Below are 19,712 nucleotides of genomic sequence, written 5' to 3'. Positions count from 1 at the left end.
GCATGAATTAATGAAAACTTCAATTAAACTTAGCATGGGCGACGGGACAGGCTTCCCCCGTGTCATATTGGATGTCACAGTTTCTATGGATGCTGACGGGCAGATTGCTACCACATCATCCACCGAGTCACTGAGCAGTATGGTTCTGCAGAAGGGCATGCCAGGATCGTAGAACAAAACGAAATAGAATTGGATTCTATCGAGAAAAAGATTCAATCTATTAAACCTTTGAATCAATTTAATGTTTTGATGTTGTTAACGAAATTGGCTACCCAGAAAATCAAATTTGCCTGAACTTCAGAAAGGCAAATTGTCTGTTAGACTTGAATTGAACAACGAATAACAATGTACTGCGTACAGCAATCCCAAGTAAAACTTGGCAATACATTTTGTCAACGTTTTTGTGCCAAAAACATTGGCGTATACAATATTACGAACCAATTAATATTTTTGAAAGGTGATGACACAACTACAAGCAAGAGAAAATGGTTAAAATTCTGCAGTTGAAAATGAAATAATTGTCACCAGGATGAATTCCAACTCTGGAATCTTTGCACGAGAATCTCGTCCCACAATTTATGGAGCTTGAAAAACTTTGCTCCTCTCAATATTTGCTGGAAACATTGAAGTGTGGTACATGTACATTTACATGTACATGTACATGCTCATACTCATGCTCATGCTCATGCTCATGTACATGTACATGAACATGTACATGTACATGAACATGTACATGTACATGTACATGTACATGTTACATGTACATGTACATGCAAGGCATCTCCTAATAGCCTTGACTGAAACTTACACCGCAAATACTCCATGAAAATTGCTAAGGAAATATCTTGCGAATAGTTAACTTTACTTAAACATTTAGGAAAGTTGTGTGCTACCAATAAATCTTGCCAACTATTTTGCTTGCACGATAGTCAGTAAAATTTCCGTTTGGAACTACCTGTACATAAATACAGGTTAACTTGGTGAAAATTTATCAACACAATATTTTTGCAGCTGAAAGTATGTAAAATTAAACTTGTGTGGTATCACGTGTGGTATACGTGTGGTATCATCTACCGTATGTCAGTAACAAATGTACGATTTGTTCGTTAGACGTACATGTAAAATGTAAAAACAACTGCTGTAAAAACAGCATAACAATTAGAGTTAAAACTGTGTAAATTTACCAATGTAATTTGTGGCCATTACGATTGATTAAATATTATCCGACACTGGAAATATCCAAGAAAATCTTCATGACAAGGAAACTGAATGCTGGGTATTTTATTTGATCGGATTAATTGGCATGATGTAACTGTGAACGGCTGATATGTTGAGAGGAACAATAACGGAAAAGATGCAGAGTGTCTCTTTAATTGTCGTTCTTAGAGTAGATGGTGGGTTACCGTGGCAACGGTCATAACCAAAAACCCAAAGTACCATCTGCTTTGTAGAAAACTGAACCGATTGTCGGAGTTTAATAGGATCCTTATTATGTTGTTTTCTACTTGGGTTATCCATGATTGCACAACTTGCAAGATCTAGAGGGCGCTGTTTACACTCATCAATAGTTGGTCACAAGTTGGAGTGGGTAGTTGGGTGACTGCTGCTTGTTGGTGTCTGTGGGCGGGGACATGCGTGTGCGCACCGGGGGGGCCTGTGTGTGGCTGGGCTTTTTTTTTGGTCAGGTAAAAGGTCAAGTTCAAGTTCAAGGTGAAGTTCAAGTTCAAGTTCAAATAAAAAAAAATTAAATATACAAGTTCAAACCAGATGGAAATAAATTCAAGCAACACCATCTTACATTTTGGTTAATAATTGTGTTTTATTTCATAAACAGCGCCCTCAATATTTAGAAAAACCAACTTAAAAAAAAATCACTTTAAATATTATAGAATATTTTGATAACTTAAAAAAAATATTTTACATAACTCACCTTGAGTAAAGAGCGCCCTCAGTGTGTTAACATAACTTTAAAGCAGCAAAGTTCAAATGTATACAGGCACAGTTCTATTGGGGATAGATTTTTTGTTTTAAATACAACTCTAAAAATGTATATTATAAAATGTGCTATTGCCACTAGTGTAAATAATATTCTTCTCTATAAAATTTAGCAATTTTTGAAGCAATTTTGTAAAATGATTTCTTTTCATTAACATTTTGTTCCCGTTTTTAGAACTGTGCCTGTACACGATATTAAACTTTGCGTTTAAGTAATCCAAATTACTTCGGTAATAAAAACACTACACCAAAAAAGCAAAGATATGTTTTATTCGTTCAAAAATATACATCAAATCTACACGAGCACACCATAGGAATGATTTACAGCAATTTACCAGCCAGTGTCACCAAAAAGTTCTATTTTTTGGAACATAAAGTACTAAACTGTATTTAATTATTCATAAGAGTCACATTGCTCTTAAGATTTGGCTAGTTTAAAGTTCTCTATTTGTGCTTTTCAACACATTTATTTCTTTTTACTGAATTTTTTCTTCAATTGAAGTTTCATTTAAAAAGAAAGTTTTTTCCCGGATATTTTCAACATTCTGAAAAATAATGCGCTTTCATTTTGGGCCATCACGCACAACAGTATTTTCTGGCAGCAATAGAAATCATTGCATATTAACTAAACGTGGTCTGATAATTTGAATTGTTCGAAAAATCTTTTTCTGAGTGAAACTCAAAACTAGCAAGGGGAGAGAACTTTAAAAGTTACTTTGATAATTTAAACTGTATGACAATTACGTGTCATTCATTTAAGTGGTTTTTATAAGTGAAAAAGCAGGATCTGAAACTGCGGCATTTGACATACAACTGCAAGGATACTGGCAAAATTCTCTACAATTATTGAGTTGGACTGACTGAATAATTCATATGGTGTGCTCATGTAGATACTTAATTTCTATATAACCAAATAAACCAGGCACATGTCAGGAAAAAATGACTAAAAAGTAATTGTGATAACCAAAATTTTCAATAAAAAGTAATTGTGATAATCAAAATGTTCAATAAAAATCTTAACATTCAATAAAATCAGGAAATTAAGTTAGAAAAGGTGACCCTCTTGTTTTCAAATTTAAAGGGAAATTTTCAATCCTAAGAAATATTACATCAAACCACACCAACCTAATTGCCAAGGTTTTATTTTGTGCAGCATGAAGCCATTTCGAATAAATAAAGGAGCTTGTTGAAAGGAAAGAGTTCAATGCAAGATCTTGTCTTCAAAGAAATTAGACGTTTTGAAATAAGAGCGGTTTATAGGTTCTTTAAGTCTTGATAATGTAAAGATTATTTACAGATAGTTGATTAAATTCGAGTTGAAATATTTACTTTAAAACTCTTGTTTTTTAGTTTTTTGTTTTGCAAAAACCAAGAATTACTTTGATATATGTGACATGTGCCTGGTTCTACATCTTCATATTTGATTGTTAGGGGCAAATCCATGGCAAACGTTTTTTACTTGTATTGATTGACATTGCAAGGAACACTGTGCAAAATCCTTCATTTACAATTCCAGCTCTCATTGCTACTGTTTCATTTAAAATTATGAAAATCTTTTAAGCCTCACAAGCTTCTTTGGAATGCTTCTTCAGCCAAAACTTCCTAGTTTTGATTATGTTTCTAGATATCAGTTTGCCATAGATTTGCCCTTTCCCTAAGACGATTCCATCCAATCTTCCTGAGGAGAGTCCGACCGGTGGGCATCAGATCCAGACGTCAGGAGCAGCATCAATAGATTCCGGACTTCAAAGCCTTCACAGACTCGACACATGTTGGGAGAAAAGAGAAAAAAAAATGGAATAACATGCATTAGTTCAGTAAATTTTACAGTTGTAAAGAAGAAAGGTCGTAGAAGATGTCTCTCGTAATTCAAAATGACAAGGGTGGCCACAATACTGCAACTCAGATTTAACAACCAAAACTCTCTAGGGGTATAACATTTCATGTTATGACTGGAGGATTCAGGACTGTTAGGGTTAATGAGGGATTCAAATACAGAAATACTGTGTGTCAGTACGTTTAATGTTTGCAAATGAAAAGCTACAGTAGTGGCCACCCTGCTAGAACACAAACATAATTCTCCATTTGCCAATCAAAGCTGAACTCTGCCTTGTCTGGTTCTCTGTCCATATTGTCCTGACTTCCAAAATGGGGACAGGTAGCTAGCACTGAATCCTGAATCCATTAGGAGGCTGTCTCGTAATGTATGTAAATTATATACATAACTTACATAGGTCTGAATCCCGCATCCTGAATTCAAAATCACAACGGTAATGTTTGCGCGCAACCAAACTCTTGCAAAATTGCAATATGCCAAGAATGTGCAATTTCTGAGGTGATTAGCTTTGATTTTTTGCTGAATTTGAATGTGTCTCTGGCAAATATCAATAAGACAGGGGCATAACTGTTCAGTATTTAAAACCAATGCAATTCAACTGCTTGAAAGTTGCCTTAATTCAAGACACTGACGATTTTGCATACTTTTTGTGGTAAGACAAGAGTTAGTTTTTTATAGCCATGTGTTCAACTACCGTCCATGCACGAACAAAGCTAAAAAGGATTAAAAAATAAACAATTCTTCATTTGCAGCGATCATCCAATCAATGGCTTTTAATGGGAGCTAGCTACCAGTCCCTATGCATATTTTTAGTGTGGGGGCACTCTATACTCTGCCTTGTCTATAACACCTCACCACTTAAAGTACTTTTTTCCAGTTATCAACCACTTTTTAATTTAAAAAATATGCAGTGCTAGAGGAAACTAAGCCATCATTAAAAAAAATCTTTGCAATGTATTGACCCAGTAGGAGTAAATATTTGAAAATTAAAAAAAAAGATCATAAAAAGGCAAACAAATTTTGATAGAAACGGACTGCATCAAGGCATGATATTGGAAATAAAATTCAAGCATGTACTAGCAGTAATCCGTCAATTCATAAACAGTAGTCACATTTTGACTAGAAAATAGCTGGAAATGATTTGTGCCTATGAGATTATTTAATATGTTTTTAGTTTGCTACAGTCATTGAATGAAAACAGTTGTCACTGGGTTAGAATCTTTTGCGATGAAAGACTCAGATAAATGCTTTGAACCAATCATCAATTGTGCATTGCCAAGTTGTCATCAATTTGATTATCACATTGGGAATAATTCTTGAAACCATGTTCAATGGGAAAAACAAGTCTACAATTGCAATGACAGGAACATTTGTACTCTTACCATATCTTGCCATACTATTTACCTTTGAATCTAAATGCCCAGCTTTTCTTTCACATTTGGAATAATTGGAAAGCACACTTAGCAAAATTCCTACAGTCTGTCTCAATTTCATGCTGCTTCACATGTAAGCAATGGTTAAATACAAGTTTCAATAATTTTAAAGTCATGGAACATTTTCTGGTGAATGGCCTTTTTGAGAGTGTTTTCCCTTTTTAATTACACCATGAATAGTGAAGATAAAAATCCATTTGAGCAAATTAAGATGGGACAAAAGGTTCACGGAGCACACTCTTATTTCTAAACATTGTACATATTTTTTCTATTTTCGAATGTTAAAAATAGCAAAAATCTTTAATTGATGATCAAAATTTTCAAATATATGCAGGATATTCAGGACAGCCCCAATGTTCACGCCTGTCACCTGCTTTAACAAATAATCAGAATTAAACTACCTTTTAATTTTCTTACTAATCTTACAAACACGTATATCAGTTAAAACAAAAATGAAGAGAAGCATTTTAAATTCTTTTATTTTTCTAATTACCAGTTCACGCCAGATAACGTGTCTACACACAAATGTTTTCGGCATTCAGAACAGATGACAGATATAAACATGCAGGGAGCGAGGCCAGAATATGATATGTCAGCAACCCGCACGCAGTAAACGAGGCTGGAAATATAAAGTGATGCCCGAGGGTAATCCCGCGTCTCGCTCCGTTCTGGTCAAAATATTCCTGGCATAAACTGGTTAATACGAAAGTCAGTTTAAAATGATACGCCGTCACCGCCAGCCAGGGCATACATGTACACCCAACTGACACCCTGATGTTGGGCCATTCCAAGGATCAAGCATGTTATTCTTCCCTAACCTATATATTTATGATAACTATTACTTGTTTCTCATTTGGAGGTTTGTGGAGGAGGGAAAAACAGGTTTCCCTCAAATGTAAAGATACGCCATCACCAGCCAGATAATATATCCAACTGACACCCTGATGCTAGGCCATTACAAGGATCACGCGCACTACAGTCTATTAATCCAACCATAACTATAATTACTTAGTCCTCCAAGTCCTCTACAACAAGTACAAATATATATCGGGAAAGATTTGAAGCCATGAAAAAAGAAACCATATTTTCCTAGTTTGGATCACCAAGTCCTGACAAAACTAAGTCCATAATGTCATGTCTATTTATAAATTTGCTGCTGGAGGGGAAAAAGATGTTGCATGGAGGAACTACATGTTGCCACTTGCTACTAGAGAGAGAAGTCACCATGATGAACTGTGACAAATCTAGACTGTCTGGAGAAGTCACCATGATGAACTCAGTGTCACAGATATAGACTGGCTACTGTGGCTGAAGAGGTGTCACGATGCATTATGAACTGTCACAGTTTTAGACTGGCTCCTGGGTAAAGAGATGTCACCATGGTGAACTCAGTGTCACAGGTCTAGACGGGTTTCCGGGTGAAAAGGTGGTCACCGTTATTAACTGTAACAAGTCTTGACTTGCTTCTGGGTGAAGAGAGATCAATACGATGAACTGTCACAGTTTAAAATTGCTCCTTTTGTGAAGAGTTGTCACCCTGATTAACTAGTCACACATCTAGACTGGTTACTGTGTGAATAGATGTCACCTGGATGAACTGTCACAGTTTTAGACTGGCTTTTGGGTAAAGAGACGTTGCCAAGGTGAACTCGGTGTCACAGGTCTAGACTGGCTACTGGGTGAATAGATGTCACCTGGATGAACTGTCACAGTTTTAGACTGGCTTTTGGGTAAAGAGACGTTGCCAAGGTGAACTCGGTGTCACAGGTCTAGACTGGCTACTGGGTGAAGAGACGTCACCATGATGAACTGTCACAGGTCTAGACTGGCTACTAGGTGAAGAGATGTCACCATGATGAACTGTCACAGGTCAAGACTGGCTACTGGGTGAAGAGATGTCACCATGATGAACTGTCACAGGTCTAGACTGGCTACTAGGTGAAGAGTTGTCACCATGATGAACTGTCACAGGTCTAGACTGGCTACTGGGTGGAGAGATGTCACCATGATGAACTGTCACAGGTCTAGACTGGCTACTGGGTGAAGAGATGTCACCATGATGAACTGTCACAGGTCTAGACTGGCTACTGGGTGAAGAGATGTCACCATGATGAACTGTCACGGTTTTAGACTGGTTCTGGGTGAAGAGACATGGTGAACTCAATGTCACAGGTCTAGACTGGATGCTGGGTGAAGTAATGTCACAGTGGTGAACTGTCCAATTTAGACTGGCTCCTTGGTGAAGAGATATCACCCTGATGAACTATCACAGGTCTGGACTGATTTCTGGTAAAACAGGCACAACCTGTTAAAAGGTGTAGTCCAGCTCAAGACGTTACTGTGATGAACTGTCACGTGATTCCATTTCCCAAGTGTTAGAGACAACTCTTGTCTGAGCAGCCCAAGGTGAAGTTGACGCAGGATCAGCTAAATTCTATGTCCACTGTCGCAAGAATTTCAATCCTCTGAGCCAATCAGTTGAGTGACTGGGCTTTCATGAATCAACATACTGGTACGGATGTGTTCAATCACCTGTGAACTCTGGTGTTCTTGAATGGAAAAGTTCCAGGTGCTGTATCCAGTTAAGACTGAAGATTCTCTCCAAACGGCAAGTTTGTTTCTTTTGTAACAATCAGGGTTTTTTTTTTCTCTCAAAGAAGTTACTTATTGCTGGTAACAAGGATCCAGACTACTAAAAATATGGTTTCTTACTTTAGATGGCAAAAGTATACTAATATATATTAAGTCAAGGAAATTTGAAAACAACTAACATTTGCAAAATCTGGTGTGTACCTGTGCATACTAGAAAATGTTATTTTAACATAAATACCGGCAATTTTAGGGAGAAAAAGACAAGTTCGGGTTTTAAGACCAAAAAAAAATAAACAGTTCTTCTTCCGATTACATGGCTTTCAAAAATAGGGTAGGCAGGTAGGAATTTTTTTTTATTTATTTTTTTGCCAATTTTTTGTGTATGATCATATGGAGGCATCTGCGTGTAGTCAAGGGTAAAAGGTAGAAATTGATGGTTTTGGGTGTTTTTTCCCCTCATTTTTCCAATAAAAAAATTAGGGTAGGGGCTGTCAGAATAGGGTTACATGTAGGTAGGGAAACCGGAAGCAGAACTATTTTTTTTTGGGCCTAATACTTAGAATGGCCATGAATTTGAAAGGGGATGTTCAGCATTCAAATTACACTGTGCCTCGTGTTAGAAAATCATAGCTTTGTTCCCATATATGGGAACTCAAAAGTAGGATGAGTATTCAAAATTTAATTGCAGATTTTCTTTGCATTTTTGGACTTTAATTTTTAATTACAAAAAGGAGGAGTGAACAATTCAGCAGATAAAGAGTAATTCAGTCCTCTGTTTTCATCACAGGCTGCTTTTATATAAACTACAGTCACTTGGTTCAACAGTAGGCGTATACAATGCCAACACACAATACAGTTTGCAATGGAATTTGTCTGGGTTTAAAATTTTAAATGTAATTTGCACTGAAATTGCACTGTCACCCACTGAAAGTAGGGAACAGATGATTTACAGTAAAAAGTTACTGTAAGATTGAAAAAAAGTTGGAAATGAAGACATGACAGGAGTGGAAACTCAATATATCTGACTGAGTAAATTTCATTACGTTTATGTCTCATGCCTGAACTGAAATACCCAAACAGCCTCCCACTGCACAAAAAAAATTAAAATGAAACATAAATATCAACAGTAGAGCTTTCAAAGAAGAAAGACATTAGTGAATAAACTGATAAATGTATGATGCTTACATCATCAAAAAACTATGAGAGCAAAATTTGCCACTTTGGTTTAAAAAAAGGCCGCTGCAACATTATTCTAGACGACTTTGTATAGTATGATAAATTTGCGAAAAATAAAATTACACTATTCATAAATTTATATGAAATTCAAATCAGACTGTTGATTTAAAATTGATGCAAAATACAAGTCTCGTTTCCTTTTTTTAATTTTCCACTGCAAAGTTAATGCAGGTCCTCTACTGAATTAGATATCATGTTTTGCAAAAGAATGCCATCACAATAATTAGCAATACAAGTTTTCTTGAGTTCATTTTGCATATTATCTGTGCGTGCATGGCAATATGTCAAAATGATACCCAGCAAAACCGTACAAGAACATGTACATGTATATCCACACAATACAAAAAACGAAGGGGAATAAATAACAGAAGTTTTATTATTTTTTTTTTTCTTCAGTCAGATAAAAAAAATGATGCAGATTTATTGTTATTGAATCTGCAAAGCAAGCGTATAATACCAAACTGGTATTAATCAGGGCCTATATTTTCTGTTTCAAAGTGTTGGCATTCTACAACAGTTGAATATTCCATTAAGATTTGTTTTTAGACTTCACTGGGATTTAAACTATCACCGAAACACAAACTGCTGAGTTAATTAAACAAATTTGGCCAAGGTCAAGCATGGAGTCCTAGCCATGCACACATTCAATTGAACAGATTCTATCTGATATACACTACATCTAGAGAATAAGTGTAAGCACAAATATTGACCAGGGCTATAATGAATGGAGGAGCTGCTTAACCATAGAGCTATATTAAATTACTAGAGCACTAACTCCTCATTCTTGCGCGCGGAGACGCTTTGAAGCCGCTCTGGGCGCAGACATTTTGAATTTATGTGCGTGTTTGTAGAACACAATCAAAATAGATGGATTGAATTTTAAAAGTGTACTCTAAATGCAACGCGCAAGTAGAAGATACGCAAACAACTTAAGCGCGCCATGACGGTTCAACAAACGTCACCGCGAAAAGTACCCACAGTGGAGGGACGCTCACACGTTGCGCTGTTTGCGTAGAGTAAAATTAAACGCTATTTGCTGATCATGCGTTTCGGTTTTGGGCGTATCGGCTTCGATGACGCACCGGTATGGAATACAAACGCAGATATGCAAATAGCCGTACAAAAGCCGAACAAGGCTTGCGCACAAACAAGGCTTGCGCACAAACATGGATGCGCCCATCAGGCATTACTTCGAGTTAGCGCTCTAGTAATTTAATATAGCGCTATGTGCTTAACTCATCTAAATATTTATCATCAGATAAATATTAATATTGGCTCCTACTCATGTTCTACAGGTTGTAGGCCTAAAATTATTGCCTCAGTAAGGTGTCAGTAAAACCAAGATGTTGTACAACGCCATCTCATGATCATGTTCCATAATAACAAATGAGAGAAATTGGATTTTGGCTGGTAAAAATTTGACTTTATTTTTGGAAATATTGGCATGGTACAACATCTAATTAACAAGTTCAAATTAATATACACACAAAAAACAACCAGAAGTACTTCACAGAAATTCAATGGTTCCTTTTAAGTGGATTCCAACATTTTAAGGGTATCCACAACTGGGACAATATACTTACCTGTCTATTATACTTTTTATTTTATTTTTTGCAAGAAAAAAAAGAGAGATAAGAATTCACAATTGTTTTAGTAATATTGTTTTTACAACAAAACATTGGAATCCAGATAAAAGAATTTAGACTGGCTCTCAATCTTTACAAATATAGGAAAGGTCTATTTCCTTGGTGTGCTATTTCCATGTCATTTCAAAGTAAAGAATAAGGCATTTAGATTTGTAGGTAAAGAGCATGGCAAGATATGGTAAGAGTAGAAATGTTCCATGTAATTGTAAAACTGGTTTTTCCATTGAACATGGTTTCAGGTATGGTTACCAAATGTGATAATCAAATTGATGACAACTTGGCAATGCAGAATTGATGATTGGTTCAAAGCATTTATTTGATTCTTTCATTGCAAAAGATTTTTAAACAGTGCAACTGTTTGCATTCAATGACTATAACAAAATGTCAAAAACAAATCACACAGTGGCATTTATAAGAATTCATCAATTTTGTGAAAGAACATGGGAGAAGGTTGTTCCTCCCAAGAGATTTGCAAAGCAAGGTAGACATTTCTCATTCAAATAAAAATAATTGATAATTTTGTCTACAGGTAGAGGGTCAATTGTGAGCAGTGTGCATTATGAAACTATCTAAGGACTAACCCTTTAAAAGCACTTGCATTGCATGACTTCCATTTGCACAATTACAGCAATATACTTCACACTATCTTGCTGCATTCACATTATGACTTTTTAGAAACATTCTTGTCAAAACCTGACTGACTTGAGGAAACTTTATTTATGCAAACTTGACGTACGTATATTTGCATCTTGAATTTGAGCATGTTAATTTTTAAACTGCAAGGAAGGACAAGGTTTTACAAACCTGATAGACCCCAACTGAATCTCAACAATGCAAGAAATCGCTATAAATTTATTTTATCTCAGACAGGAGATGACTGAAATTAGGGCTTCACTTTATTTTCACATTTTTAAATGTTATATGGAGGACTAATATCAAAGCAAGTGGGTAAATTACATCAACTAAAAAAACGAACCAGTTTCAACAAAGGATCAGTTTGTGTATTTGAAGGATTTGAGATTTGTTAAAAAGATTAAGGAAATTGTACATCTTTTGCAGGGGCACTTTTTAGAACAAAGTGAGTGGACAAGGCAAAGGCAGAGTTCAATTCATCACTTTTGGTTTCATAGCTGCTTTCTTATTTACATCAATTGATTTTGTTTGGGTTACATGGACATTACGGCCTGGAATACGCCCAATTGGGATACAGAAACGCATTTTAAACGACTCAATATCCATTGGAAATAGCATTTCAATACGTCCAACTAAAAACTAGGAATTTTGGGGGTTATTTTTGCAAAAATCTCAAAAATCGAGCTGTTGAGTGCTAGTTGTGAATCCTGCCGAACACAGTGGTTTGCATTCTGCGGACGTGCAAGAAACAACATTTATTTGTGTATTGGTGCTGTGTGTATTGTGTGACACACACACACACACAACATGTACGATAGGCCTACATTGAACAGACATGGCTTGAAATACATATGCTTATGCCACAAAATGTTCCCCACATTTGATGTAAACGATAAAGATTATAGGAACGATAAGATAATAGGTTGTTTTCCTTTCAACAAGACCTTTGAAATAGGATGAGTAAACAATAACAAAATGTCATGTTTGGGGATTTCAGGCCGTAAATGTCCCTGTAACCCTAAACCCTAGGATATGACAAATATTACAAGTGACAGTTTCAGAACTGTTAAGGATAGAATTATGTAATCCACACTCCATCAAACCGCTAGACCATGCATGAAAGATTACCAAGAACTTTAGCTATTTAGAAAAGTAAGCAGTTGCTGTAAACGAAGAATGGGAGCTCTCCAGAAAATATGTAAAGTCCCATTCAGAATTTTCCAAAATATCGGTTTCTCATAATTTTCCACTGAGCTGAAACCTCAACAGGCTAGCTTTTGAACACATGCTTCTTTTGATTTTAAGTCGTGTTAACATTGGAAACGAACGAAAGGAATAAAGAGCAAGTGATCTTACATGTATATGCCTTCAAGTCAAGGATACACTGCTCATCATTGTTGGAATAACTGAGAAATTTCAGTGGTGTACACATTGAAAACCATTGAGACATTGAAACATTGAATCCTTACTCCTCAAAATGCAATTGAATCAGCTCAACATTTTTTTGTTTACTTTTACCTTCAGGAGTTTCCAAATTTTTTGGCAACTGTGTAGTGGCCCCTCTTTAGTTTTGATAAGATTAAAGTCAAAGGTGTTTTTGTTTATTCCAAAATGACTTTTGTCTGACTAAAGCAGACTTCTCCTCGTTCTCATGACATGCTTTTTTGGGGGGTAATATTGAACAGTTTGGTAAGTGCCGTGCAAATCAACACAGTTTCGCATGTTCACTGTGATCTTCTATCAGTGCTTTAACCAAAAATTTGTCTCAATAATCAGTAACCCTGGCCTCTATCTAGGGCATACCTGTTGGTTTGTAATATCACTAACTAGTTTGGTAAGTTTAATAACCTAAAAGCAGATTTTTGTTCTTTATAAGGAACAGGGCCCTACACTACACAATCGCCAATTTGTGGGACCAAGTCTAGCTTTGATGGAATGTGGAAAGGTATAACACTGACCAAAGCATTACAAACTCACCTTCTACAGTGTTGCTTTCTGTAGTTGGAGGTCCAAAACCATGGAACGTTGGGTGAGCTATCAGTATAGGCAAAATGCAGACAGCTGTTGGTAAAAACAATTTAAAAAAACAACAAGTAAGAATCTACATTACAACCAGAATTTGTTCAACTTCTAATTATGGTATTATCGCTGGGAGTTTTTCAGAAATGACTGCAGAATTTTACTTGAGGTAATGGGTCATGCACCTCCTTCATTTATCTCATCCTACAACAAATGTCAAGTAAAAAAAGGAATTTTAACATGCATCAATGTGTGGCTCTAAATACGGAGGAGGCCTGTACGTATGTCATCCTGACTCGCTGGCTATCTTTAACATTGATCTGTCATAACTCCCAATGTGATTTAGGCATCAGTCCCAACATCTCACCCTTAACTCTCTCCCATAAATGAAAATTTATTGCAGCCTTAAATTGTATTTATTTACAGGTTAAGCTTCTCAATTTCCAAATGTAAAAAGCACAACATTTTGATTCCACTTTTTGCCTCAATCGTGGTAAGCAATTGCAATTTATGCAAACAACAAAATACAAGAATTTCTTAGCGAATTATGTTTCTGATTTTGAGAGAAAAAAGTCTTAAATAATTACGACCCCCTAGTTAGAAAAATTGGGAAACTTTGCATAACGCAACATGATGAAATGATCATCATGATCAAAATTTTTATATAAAGACTTAATGGAGATTAAAAGTTTATCACAATTCAACATCCCTTATTTGACAGCTTTAGTTGGGGAATTTTCCCTTAAAAAAAAAGAAAGCTTCCCTTAACAGGATCACCACCGGGAAGGTAGCTGTCATGATCCCATGTTAGTAGAGAGAGGAAGAAGGGGGGGGGGGGCCAGAAATGAGATGGTGCGTGCAAGAGATGGAAAGGGAAGGTAGGGGTGGAGAAAAGAGGAAGCAGGGAGGAGGAAAGGTAGAAATGAAACAGTGCATGCAAGTGACAAAAGAAAAGAGTAGGGGTGAAGAGGAGAGAAAGAGGAAGCAGGGAAGGTAGGCAGAAATGGAACAATGCGTGCGAGAGAGCGACAGAAAAAAAAGAGTACAGGTGGATAGGAGGTGGAGAGGAAAGAGGATGAAGGAAAGATAGACATGGTATGGTGCAGGCGAGTGGTGCGTGCGAGTGATGGTGGTAAGAGGAAAGAGGGTAGGGGCTGAGGACAGGGGTGGAGGCGGAGGGTAAGGGATGGTGGGTAGAGGGAAGGGTGGAGGAATGTACGGTGATGAGCCGGTCAGGAATCACCAGGGAGGAGTAGGGAAAAGTCTTGTCTCAACTATGGCTGCAGTGCAATGACCAGCTCCAGCGTTTCACAGTGAGATGCAACTGAACAAATTGAAGGACCATATACTCAAGCAAATGGTTACTACTAAAAAGTCACTGTAAGCTAACCACACAGCCAGTTGGCTTGTGGTATAAATCAAGAGTACACAATTGAATAGCCATTTTCCCCTACCCTTTTGTGGGCAGGGTTTTCAATTCAATTAAATGGTAGAAGCAGAATCATTTATCGAGACTTCTTGCAGTAGGGGCCCTGTCACACTTCTGCGTATCCTAATTCCTTATGAGTTGCGCATTGACATTTTTTTCATACGCAGTCGTACGCACAATACGCACCTCATTTGCATCTCTATCGTTTTGTGTAAGTTTTATGTACGCAGGCATACGCATGGTACGGCCCAGTACGCTGGATAGTTTTGGGCATGCACAAAACTACGCTGCGTACGCTGTTACGCAGGTCATAAGTTATAAATACGCAGTGCATCGGTCCCACATCGGTCGAGCGCGGTACGAGTACGGTATGTGTTCATGGGGAATAAGCCATTCATACGCGGTAATACGCAGACCTCCTATATTGGACATATACATAGCGTACTTGCAGCGCAGATACAACGCACGATGAACGAACTCATATCGAATGACGACGTATTGCACGAATTAGTACCGCTCGTCCTGCGCTGAATTCGTTACTTGTTCGCTAGATGTGCGTCGCACATTAGTCAAAGTAATCAAAAAAAATTTGACGTTTTTGATCGTACGGCTGCATATTGAAAATTGTTGATAAGGACCTCATAAGGAATTGGGATACGCAAAAGTGTGACAGGGGCTTAAGCTAACAAAAATGAAAGTTCAAATTACATGAAAACTACAACTTTTGGGCAAACTTCCTCTTTTGGGGGCAGGACACTCATAATTAAGGTGTGGGGAAATTACAAATTTGCTAAATAATACAATGTCAATCCAAACCCAAGTCATATTTTCCCCTGATTTTGGCATTAGCAGTAAGCAGTAAATAAAACAGCATATTCCAAATTGCATTTCAATTTGATGTAAGAGTAAGTGCACATTTTTTAGTGAAAAAAAGTAACATTTTTGATAACAAAAATAGTTACGATATATGAGCACTTTTGTCTTTGAAATACATTTTGTACGTATCAATTACAGTAGATGCCAAAGTTTGACTGTCCATTCTTGGAATCAAATCCATCACAAACATGGGACACTTGAGGATGGATTGAAGAAAACGTTTGAAGGATTTAAGGAAGGAATACATTTTTTAAATCGTTAAATCTCACATCATATTTATATTCTAAGTGACTTCCAGTTGTCAAATAGAGGTTAGCGTAAATGTATGCCTACATGTACATTGTATAGTTCTTGTATAAACATTATTTTCATCATCAATTGTGCCTAATGCCTTATCATGACTGGTAAAACAAGCATGTAGAGTTGTCAAGACAAAACAAATGTATCACGGAAGAATTGAAAAAAAACACCACACATTCAAAATTGTGTTTTTCCAATAACAGGAGCAAAATAATTGCCAAACCTTAAAATTTTCCTATTTTAATCTACTGAATGTACCTGAATCCAACCTTGACTTCACAATTCAAACTCACTGTTCATTTGGACCTCAAAATTATCCATGCATGAGCATGAACGTCGCCACGATTTTTTTCTAGAGGGGGCAAAACATATTTTTTCCAAAAAATTCCTGTATTTCTCAACATTTTCTTGATTTATTAGTTTTAGAGGAGGGCAGTGACATTTTGCCCCCCCCCCCCCCCACCCATCAAATTTACACCAATATGACTTCGCGCCTCCTTTTCTAAACTTCTCTTTTTTTTCTCTTTTTTCTTCCTTCCCCCCCCCCCCCCCCTTTTTTCCTTTTCCAGGGGGGGGGATGGGTGGGCAAGCACCCCCCCCCCTTGCGACGCCCATATGCATGAGCATATTTTTTTTTCACACATTTTAACTTACTGTTTACTTTAAAGTTGAAAACCATGTATTTTCTTCTTCATATTTTCTTGCATTTTATTTTGGGAAAGGGAATTTTTGCAACGATGCATTGGGGCATTTGTTCCGAGGACTAATACGAGCGCTTAGCACAAAATGTCTTACAGTGTGAGGTCCTGGGCACGCTAAAGGGCCCCAGGAAATTTTAGAATCCAGATGCTCTGCGGTACAGTCTGAGGTAACCAATGCATTATGTAAGGTATGCCCCTATAAGCCTCGGATGTGTAAAATATGTTTTCTAATTTCTGTCTTATAAAAGTTTACTACAAAAAATTCTGAGGCACTCACCAATTTGGAGCTCTCAGTCATCCTGAAAGCCAGAAAAGATGTAATTATGACCTCAGGATGGTGCCTCATCCCTGGCCCTCACAGGCATCCTGAGCTGCAACCTGATGCACGGTTACACGGTTGTGTACAAAGTCTATGGAGAGTCAAGAAAATTATTTAAGTATTTCCTAACAAAATTTGAAATGTTTCTCAGTCCCAAATCAAGGGCGGATCCAAACACAATTGTTTTGGGGGGCCAAAAAAGTTTTGTAGTCCCCCAAAATCCAGCTGGATTTTTTGGGACCCACTTTTTGGGGGGACCAAAAAATGTTTTGGTCCCCCAAAAAGAGGGTCCCCAAAAATTCGGCGTGGGGTTTGGGGCCCGCTTAAGGGCCTTGAATTTTTTTGGATTCTACTGTAGTCTGTAGATCGATGCTCTGTGGTGCCATCTGAGGATATTTCTGATATGACCACTTTAACCAAATCTTTTGGAGGAAAGATGGTGGTATACACGGTGCCTGCCTTTATTGTGACACCACTTTTGAAAAAAATGGTTTCGTTAATTTTTTTTTTGGGGGGGGGGGGGGCATGGCCCCCGTTGGCTCCCCCTGGATCCGCCCTTGACCCAGATTTTTGTAATGAATAACCTTCATTGCGTCAATATATGAAGAAAAAAAGTGGCGTCAGGTTGCAACATTTTTTGCACATAAATCTCTCTCAGGAAAGATTCCCATATCTGGCCAACAACTTTTCCCCCTGTGCACAAACAGTTAGCCCCACTAGTGTGGCCGTCGGTATGCTGCGCTGAACCTTTGGCCACACACCGTGGTACCGCGCGCTACTGAGGACGAAGTTTTTCATAAAATTCAGGGCAGTTTCTTACATTTTCAGTTTCTTACTTTCTTATGGTTGTATTCTATGATGTCTCCTATCACTTCTGGGATGCTTAGCATGTGCTTAGATCTAATGATGTTCCATTTTCCGAGATATTCTTCAATCTTTCTGGAGCCCATAATGCACTCGTGAAACGTCTGGTGGTGGCAGCCATTTTGAATGTGACAAGAGATGACCTCAAGCTGTGACGTCGCGTTTATGCAAATTGCTTGTCGAGCGCGCGAGGGCGCCAGTTGCAAATGCGACGGCTGTTTCCTGTGCCGTAGATCCTGAATAGAGATCGGTGCACGTGGCCCCCTGACGATAAATGCATGGTACAGGAAACAGCCGTCGCATTTGCAACTCGCGCCCTCGCGCGCTCGACAAGCAATTTGCATACACGCGACGTCACAGCTTGAGGTCATCTCTTGTCCCATTCAAAATGGCTGCCATCACCAGACGTTTCACGAGTGCATATGGACTCCAGAAAGATTGAAGAATATCTCGGAAAATGGAACATCATTAGACCTAAGCACATGCTAAGCATCCCAGAAGTGATAGGAGACATCATAGAATACAACCATAAGAAAGTAAGAAACTGAAAATGTAAGAAACTGCCCTGAATTTTATGAAAAACTTCGTCCTCAGTAGCGCGCGGTACCACGGTGTGTGGCCAAAGGTTCAGCGCAGCATACCGACGGCCACACTAGTGGGGCTAACAAACAGTATGAACTGGTCTGAAAATTGTTGTGTTTTCTCAGTATTAAATAGGATATTTTCTCTGCTAAATTTGACTTTTTAGGACATATTATCACTTTCAGATGGCTGATAGGTCACTGAAGGGAAAAATAAGTGATAGCAATATATGGGAATCTTTCCAATTTGTCTCCCAACAGAGGGGTTAAAGTACATTTTTACCACAGCATGGAAAATGGCATTGGAAAAGAGGGCAAACTACGTGTGGCATGATCCCACATGGAGCTATAGCATGTATAGCTCCGTGGTAGGACTGTCCAGTAAGAATGACACTTTTCTCGCCTATTTTTATTTTTAACGTACCATGAAAATGATGGTAAAAACTGTCATTTCTCGGACTCCCGCCATGTTCCAGTTATTGTTCTTCTTGAAAACTCGAAGAAGCTGAAAGAGTCTTGCAAATGTCTTCAAGCACAAACAGTCGGCAGCCACTTTCATGCGTGTTTTTCAAAATGGCGTCCCGTCGGTTCAGCGCACGAGAGGCCGCACGTGCTCTCCTATCAAAGGGAAACATTTTCCGCCCACAGCTGAGCCAATCACAGAGCTCAAATCTCCGTGTGGACCAATCAGTGTTTCGCTAAGCCTGGACGCCAAAACAAACATTTGAATAATTTGCATATGCATTGGTTCATTAAAAACGAGTCTTTTTAAAGTTAAGAGAAAATGGTACATGTGGTTTTTCTTTCAATTCATTCTGGGATAACTGTTAAGAATATAGAACCAAGTGAAAATAACAATGCTTTTTGTTTACCGAAAACTTTTAAGTTTAAATTACTTTGTAAGCAGCACTTTGGTTTATTTTAAAGTGTTGTTTGCTTAATAAAATATTGTTTGTTGAAGTGAAATTTCCACAGAGCATAGTCTGCTACCAAACCCTCATTTCTGTCATACTTGCATTCATTATCAAGCAATTTATTCTCGTCGCCTCATTTTATAAAAGCAAATTGAGATCAAAAACTGATGCAGTTAAAGAAAATCTCACAAATTTAATTTATTGTCATTTTGTGATGTTGCAAATCAAGCAATAACGAAAAACATTGCAGTTACTAAAAAGAACCAGCAGATAAAATGTCAGTGAAATTACAGTTAAAGATGACTACTTTGTGCAACTTGAAGATACTGAGAACAGC

General features: G+C 37.6%; 1 long non-coding RNA gene across 1 annotated transcript; it reads right to left on the bottom strand.

Annotated features, from left to right (window-relative positions):
* Nucleotides 1-1,961: 1,961 nt before the first annotated feature.
* On the bottom strand, nt 1,962-19,079 carry LOC119728333. Its single transcript, XR_005271038.1, has 4 exons — nt 18,886-19,079; nt 16,975-17,107; nt 13,350-13,433; nt 1,962-3,756 (listed from the first exon to the last, which is right to left on the bottom strand). It is a non-coding gene; the product is annotated as an uncharacterized LOC119728333 (long non-coding RNA).
* Between the last annotated feature and the right edge of the window lie 633 nt (nt 19,080-19,712).

This window comes from Patiria miniata, unplaced genomic scaffold, assembly GCF_015706575.1.
Source record: "Patiria miniata isolate m_02_andy unplaced genomic scaffold, ASM1570657v1 HiC_scaffold_20, whole genome shotgun sequence".
NCBI classification, from domain to species: Eukaryota; Metazoa; Echinodermata; class Asteroidea; order Valvatida; family Asterinidae; genus Patiria; species Patiria miniata.
Note: the sequence above shows the minus strand (reverse complement) of the source record. Positions and strands in the feature narration are given on the sequence as shown.